The sequence below is a fragment of the Hipposideros armiger genome, unplaced genomic scaffold, assembly GCF_001890085.2.
Source record: "Hipposideros armiger isolate ML-2016 unplaced genomic scaffold, ASM189008v1 scaffold_76, whole genome shotgun sequence".
Taxonomy (NCBI): domain Eukaryota; kingdom Metazoa; phylum Chordata; class Mammalia; order Chiroptera; family Hipposideridae; genus Hipposideros; species Hipposideros armiger.
This window is the reverse complement of record NW_017731426.1, coordinates 598,368-605,836: the sequence shown is the minus strand read 5'-3', so window position 1 is coordinate 605,836 and position 7,469 is coordinate 598,368. Positions and strand designations below refer to the sequence as shown.

At 37.6% G+C, this 7,469-nt stretch overlaps 1 protein-coding gene across 2 annotated transcripts in view; it reads left to right on the top strand.

Moving 5' to 3' along the window:
* The window catches only part of LRP6 (LDL receptor related protein 6), a 133,798-nt gene that overhangs the window by 454 nt on the left and 125,875 nt on the right, over nucleotides 1-7,469 (top strand). The gene's annotated exons all lie outside the window — the stretch shown is intronic.

The window sequence follows — 7,469 nt, the reverse complement described above, 5'->3', positions numbered from 1 at the left end:
GGGGGGGAGGGGAGGGAGGAAGGGAGGGAGGAAAAGGAGAAGAGGAGCGAGGAGAGGCCTGCTGGTGGGGAAGGAGAGGGAAAGGGGCCCGGGAAAAGGGGCTGTGCGCTCCGTCTGGCCACAATGCAGACCCCTGCCTAGGTTTACAGACCTTCTCTGGACAGATCAGAGCCTCAGCCCGGGCTGCTGGTCTCGGTGAACCCCCGGAGCCCCGTGCTGTCGGAGTGACTGAGGTTCTGTGTGTCTCTTTCTGCCTGCAGTCATCAGGGCGAAGGGGCTTTGTATGTATTTTGGCTTTCAGAATGTTGGAGCCCAAGATGCTTTATTTAACAACGTTGGTCTTCTTCCTCGAAGCCCCCACCTTTTTCTGTGTCTCTTAGGTGAACTTTTAGAGTCCTCTTACTCTTTTTCCAGGTCTTGTTGCAACTAATAATTGGCTTCCGTTGGGAATATAATGATTCTGGGGAGAGCACAGTTGGAAAGTGACTCCGAGGTTGTAGGTCGAGCGATTCAGCGTTGGGAAGCTCCTTCGCTTCAGCTCATAATAAAATGGAAACGTTGCCCTTGTAACCCCTAGTGCTCAGGACTTGCCCCTATTTTCGGAGCATGCGAGTGTACAGTTGGCACTAACTGGGAAAGTCATCCTTGTGTGAAAAGGAGCCTGTCCTGGGACCTAAGTTATCATTTGCTGCGCTCCCCTGGGGACTGCTTGGCACTTTGGTAAATAACATAGGCTATTCTATATAATTTGCTCTGAGAATCGCATACATTCGATGGTCCTGTGGCTTTTTTGAATTGGCGTGCAAAACTGTCACATAGGCAGTGACTTTTATTTTGTGACAGTTCACTAAGGTTTGACTGGCCCGCAAGATATCAACAGCTCTCCTCAAACTTATCAGTGTTGAAGTGGTGAGGAGTCTGATGCTGTTGAGCATTTACCAGGAGAGGAATTTAAATCCTGATTGATGCAATGGCTTGTAGCTTTGGTTTTGTTAAAATTCTCACTTGCCGTTCATGGTCAGTTCTTTTAAGGCGTGGGACCCCTTCAATCTGTGGAGCTTTTTAGCTATTAATTTAATAAGCTAAACTTTTGCTAAGCCTCTAGAACTTAGTGAATTTATAGAACATGATACTAACTAACGATCTTGTGATATAAATGAGCCAGGTGTGCCATTTCTGTATGTATGTATTTAGTTTGGATGAGCATAAGTGACCTTTTTTTTGAGGAAGAATTGTTTTTCTTTACTCTTCTGCAGGATTATGATGTTTGCATGTTTTATCTACTTATACTTAATTAGGACTCACTAAGCATATTCCAAACTGTTTCCACATGTAAACCCCAGAAAGATAATGCTCATTTAATTTTCTTGGCAGAAGATTTAATGTGGTGTTACGCACTTGAGAGGTTTAATAAGTATATGTTTATTATAGCATACTCCCTGTTGAAAGGGGGTTTTGCCATAGCTGTGAGAAACAATTATATTTGACATAGAATATGTATATATTTTAAGACAAAATTAATAGAGTTAACCAATGTGGGAGTCAGCTGATTGGCTAAAGTCTTGGGGAAATCTAAATCCATAACCCAGGATGCTTCTGGTTGCCCAGTTGTATTTCTTGGAGGGGAAGTGTGTGATGTAAATGCCATTTGTTTATTTTAACACCAACTTTGAGCCTAGAGTTGGGTTTGTTCATTACTGGAATTAAGAGAAGTTGAACTTGGAGTAGTATTTTGAAGTATGGTAGTATTGTATGTAACAAGACCTAAGAGTTAATAGTTTAAATGGCCTCATATCCACTACCAAACAAAGTTTCCAAAAGTGGAGCTTTCATTTTAAATGTAACATAATAATGGCATAAAGTGGTCTTTGAATGTAACAGTACTTAACTGTGAATACATATTATTTGAACTAAAACTGTCTTTTGATTGTGAAAGATTTTTATTCATAATTTAACTTTTTATTTTTTGATAATGTCATCCTCTGTTATAATAGTGATATTAGTGATCCTTGGGCTCCAAGGAGAAAAATGTGATTAATTTGTTGTATTAACGTCCTTTTTCTTCACTGAAGAGTTGGAGCTGTAACTGGGAAGATGGGATGATGAGAGTTTGGGAAACCTTTTGTCCTGTAGCCCTGTTAATAGCTGAAAGTCAGGGAATAATGCTGTCATCATCTAGGTTGCACCTCCATCCCTATTATCAGAGGACAGGGTGTAATGGAAAAAGTAGGAGATTTTAACCCTAAAATCTTGGGTTTAAAGTCCATGCTTTACTAAATAACTTTGTGTTTTTTGTCTAGGCAGTCAATTTCTCTCGCCTCAGTTTTTTTACCTGTAAAATGTGGGTAATAATACCACTCTAATGTGCAGGTTTATTGGGTGTATTAAATGAAATAAAGAATATGAAGTGACCTGCGAATGTTATTTTTTGTTACAGTTTTTGATTGATTGTGGACATAGCCTCGAATGCTGGGGATTTGAGATTTAATTTGTATAAGACTCATGAATTCTTAAAAGTAGATGAGATCTTGATCATTTTGGTCTGACTGCTTCATTTGCAAGTGGGGAAACTCAGATTCAGATTATAACTTGATCAATATCTAATGGTAAAGCAGGGATTGATTGTTCATTCTTTTAGCAAATATGTATGGAATACCTACTGTGTATCAGGCTCTGGTATAGTGGTGAGCACAATAGACATGGTCGCTGCTCTAATGGACCTCACAATCTAGGTTGTTATTTTTACCATTCTCTTAGTTCCATCTAGGTACTGATTAGAAAAAATTATATCTCTGATTTTCTAGAGGGAATATTTTATTAGAATATATGTTTTAGAATACCATTAGAGTGTATAACCTGTAAGTACCATGTCCAGCTTACTTTGAGGAGGCTTTTGTTGTTTTATAAAAATTCTTTGCTCTTTACCTTTTTTTTGTTACTTGTTTTGGTGGGGTGATGGTAAAAACTGTCAGGACAAGCCACTAGTGTTTCCTGTCTTTTTATAGATGTGACCTTTGGAAAAGTTGTTTTTTTTTAATGTTAGGTATGATGAGGTCTTGGGGAGGTCGAAGGAAGTTTGGAGTGGGAATCAGGAGACTTAGGTTCTGATTCTAAGTTTGCCATTAGCTAGCTGTGTGACCTCGGATAACTCACTTAATCTCTGTACACCTTATTATGTTCATTAGGATAATTAATCCTTCTTTTGGAAATTCCATAATTCATATTTACACACTGAGGGCTCTGAGATATCCTAAGGTAGAAAGACCAATTTAAACTTTGTTTAATCCACTGTTTCCCAAACTCGAATTTTTTCATAAATCCTTTTTACATTCTGTTGAATCTTTGTTCCAAGCAACAAACTGGGAAAGAACCAGGACTAGATAACCCTTAAAGCATTGGGTTGATTCATGTGAATGGATATTTGATGACAGTTTCATATACTGTAGTTGAATCTGATACTTTCATCCCACCTTACTTACTTGGCCCAAGGTTTGCTCATCTGGCTAGGGAATAATTTGATTGGTTATGAAACTTTAAAGTTTCAGCTCATTGTTAGATTCAGGCCTAACAGTGATTTCCCGTAATTCAGTTTTTCAGTTTTTCATTTTTGCTTTAATTGGAGGTTTTTCCATTTGCTGATCAGAAATACTGTTTCCATATAGTTATATGTGTTTCAGCTATCAGAAAGGACTGTCTTTTTTTGAATATCAAAAAAGATCCTGTGAAGGGGTATATAAATGGGAAATATTTTATGTGAACTTATAATTTGAACCTGTTGGAAAAACAAGTAACTCAGGTTGTAGTTCTGTTTTGGGCTGAGGAAATCCATTTTCATCATGGAAATTTCATGGCAAATTTACATTCAGAGAAGATTATAAAGAGGGGTGTTATAGTAGAAAGGTATGGGCTTTGTTTACAAAAAAACCAAGTTTGAATTTTCTACCACTTTATGTAGTCTTGGACAAGTTGCTTAGTTAGCTTAGTTTCCTCTCCTGTTAGATGAGGATGATACCTTATAAGATTACTGTGGGAACTGATGAGATAATGTTTGCAAAGGAACAATACAGGGCACAGTGCACAGGAATAGTAGACTTTGATTAGTTGGTTGCTGTGATTAACACATTGTGGACCGGTGACACAGATTTGTGTTTATCTTGATCAAAATTACTAGGTCTGGGGCCTGCCGAGTGGCATGTTGGTTAGGAGTTGGCTTGGGACACCAGCTCTAAGCAGCAGGGCACCAGTTCGGATCCCACATGGGCCAGTGACACTGCGCCCTCTGCAGGTAAGATGGTGAACAACAGCTCAAGCTGGGCTGCTGTGAGTCGCTGACAATGGTGTAGGCTGCAGTGGGGCTGGCCGGCAGCTGCCGTAAGCTACTGTGAGTGGCTGGCAGCTGCTGTGAGCCTCCGTGAGTGTCCGTCTGATGGCTGGCGAGCGACTGCCTCACCCGGGAAGAGCTCAGTGATAATACCAACATGGGCCAGTGAAGCAATGTCTTCCACAACTAGACTGAAGAACAAAAGGACAGCAACTTGTCTGTTCCCCTTCCCGATTTCCCAATGCTGTTCCCCTTCCCCAATTACCCAATTAAAAAAAAAAATACCATTTCTACCAAGACAACTATTACAATCATGCGACAATTGCTGAAACTCTACTTTCAAGGCAAGTTAGAGTATGTGGAACAATCAGAGTGATTAGGGCTCTTCCTCCAGAAATGAAAAACGAATCAGTCCTGAAACGTGGCGAAACCACATTCAGGAGAAAGGGTGAAATTTTTCTTTAACCCTGGAGGGATACTTGTGTTGTTAACATGATTTTCACAATTCACAATTCAACAGTGGTTGATGTCCCATGGAGAAATGAAGAAGTAAAGAAAAAGCCTATTTGTATTTTTCAGTATAATATGTTCATGAAGGGTGTTGATAGGGCAGATCAGTATTTGTCTCATTATTCCTTCTTAAGAAAAACAGTGAAGTGGCCAAAGAAAGCTGCATTTTGGCTTACAAATTGTGCACTTTTCAATTATTTTCAAATCTATTAAAAACTAAACCCTACATCAAAAATGAGATCTGAAGAATTTCTGCTACAAGTGGCAAAAGACTGGGCTACAGATAAGGTGGAGATAGACTCAGACACAGACACAGACACAGACGCAGCCCGCCCAGGAACATCAACCCAAACCCCTCGTGTGCCTCATGAGGACCCCCTGGGAGACTTTTGGGTGATATGCACAAACATGTGCTAGAGAAAATTGTTGGAAGCGAATGGGGTAAAAGAAAATACCCTGTTAGGAGGCACCATGTTTGTGCTGCCCACAAAAAAAGAAGAGAAACTGGGTACATCTGCAAGTTCTACTTAGAATGCCACTCCAAAAGGGAGATATTTCCAGAGGTATCACACCCTCAAGCACTACTAGGTCTTTGGTGAGTATTTTCTGAAAATTTCAGTTCACAAAAACAGTGAATTTGTTAAAAATTTTCAAAGAAACACAGTATAAAAGTTGATTTCAATGGTTTAAACCCTGGGAACATGCATTTAAACAATTTAAATGCCCGGTCCTCAATGTGTTAAGATAGCTAAATTAATAGAAATATTAATGCTCAGGATAGACCAGTAAAACATTTAAGTCCAGGCACTGTTTTAGACAGTCAGTTGTTTTAGGCCAGCGGTTTTTAAGCTTTTTGACTCTTCTGCAACTGAAACAAAAGCTCCGTGAAATACTTTGACTTCTGATATTTTCCATTTTGTTTTATATAAACAAAATGGCCACTATCTACTAAACTTATTTTACCTTCTAAAGGATTGTAACTTTAACACTGTTTTAGGTGATTATTATAAATAAGCTACAGTATAAACAGCTCAGTTGATTGTGATACTCATTTACTTATTTAAGAGTTAAGTATGGGTAAAATAATTTTAGCAAAACATTGCCTAATTGAGGAATTTTATTATTGTTTTACTTGTTTACAACAATTAAAATTATTCAGTTGGATGGACTTATCTCCCTGTGGGATGGGTAAATGCTATTCTGAGTTCTTGCATTGGGTGTTTCACTATTCTTTGTATGAAAGTCATTATGTATCTTCTATAAAATGAGCCCATCTTGGTGAATGGAACACTACTCCATGTAAATAACTTAGAAATTAAGTCAGATACATGGACTGGGCAACCTAAGAATAGTATATTTGTCCTTGAAATCATTCATTTAAAATAGAATTCATTATAAATACAAGGAAAACTGTGTTACTTGATATTATTAGCATATGGTTTTGTTTCTCAAACTGTGTTAACCTCACAAAAGGTTAAAGACAATTCGGCTGTGGGACTGGAAAATATTAAAATGTGCCTGGGCTCTATGTGGTGAAAATTACCCGTACTTCAGTGCTGCGATTCTGTTAGCTGTAATGTAACTTGCTAATTTTGCTTTCTATGGTACCTTACTTGGAAGGGCCAGGAGATGGGGGATACAAAGTGAAATCATATTTTTAGGTAAAAACACATTAATTAAGTGAAATTTTAAGTTATTAATTGATACTAGGCATCAAGTTATTGATTATATTCTCAGTAAAAATAAAAATGCAGAGGTGAACATGATCAGCAATAGTCATATTTTTCAAATAGTCACCCAGATGGACAACTATACCTTTATCAATATGTATGTTTGACCAAGGGACCATTTTCTCCAATTACCTCGGTTAGTCATTACTTTATTACTCTTGGACCAAAACCACATCAAGTATAGGATATAGAGGTGTAATCTATGTATATCCACATGTCCATTAAAAGATACTGTATTGTGCCAGTCTGAGAAAACTAACAGCTGAACTTCATTAGCATGAACTCTTAGGTACACATTATATGGTATTTATTTGTAACAGCTTCTTGATTTATGCCAGTGAAGACAACAGCTCTTTGTTAAAAAATGTTTCAGGAATAGATTTTCCTTTATATACCACCATGTAACCAGAGTTTTGTACGTATTAGGTATTCTAAATTGTACATTTAGAGCAGTATAAAAAGATGTGAATTTTCATGATATTAATAGTCTTATTTGGAGTTTCATTTGTTTTGTCTCAAATTATTTATTAGACATGGTTAAGTTATAAATTTGTAACTACCATAAAGTGTTTTTTTTAGCACAAATTAGGGAAAACTAATCATTAATCAGAAATAAATCAGCGCGTTTTTAACTGAGACTGAATTTGAAATGTGGATTATGTAATGTGTTTTTCGGTTTTAGGATATAACTATTGCATTGATAATTAACATGCTCAAGTACTTTTTTAACCCAGCCTTTAAAAAAGAAGTAATTCACATACCATAAAGTTCTTTATTTTAAAGTGTCCAGTTCCATGGTTTTTAGTATATTCACAAGGTTGTACAATCATCACCACTATTCTAATTCCAGAACATTTTCATTACCCTCAAAAGAAACCCAATGCCCCTTAGCAGTCACTTCCCATCCC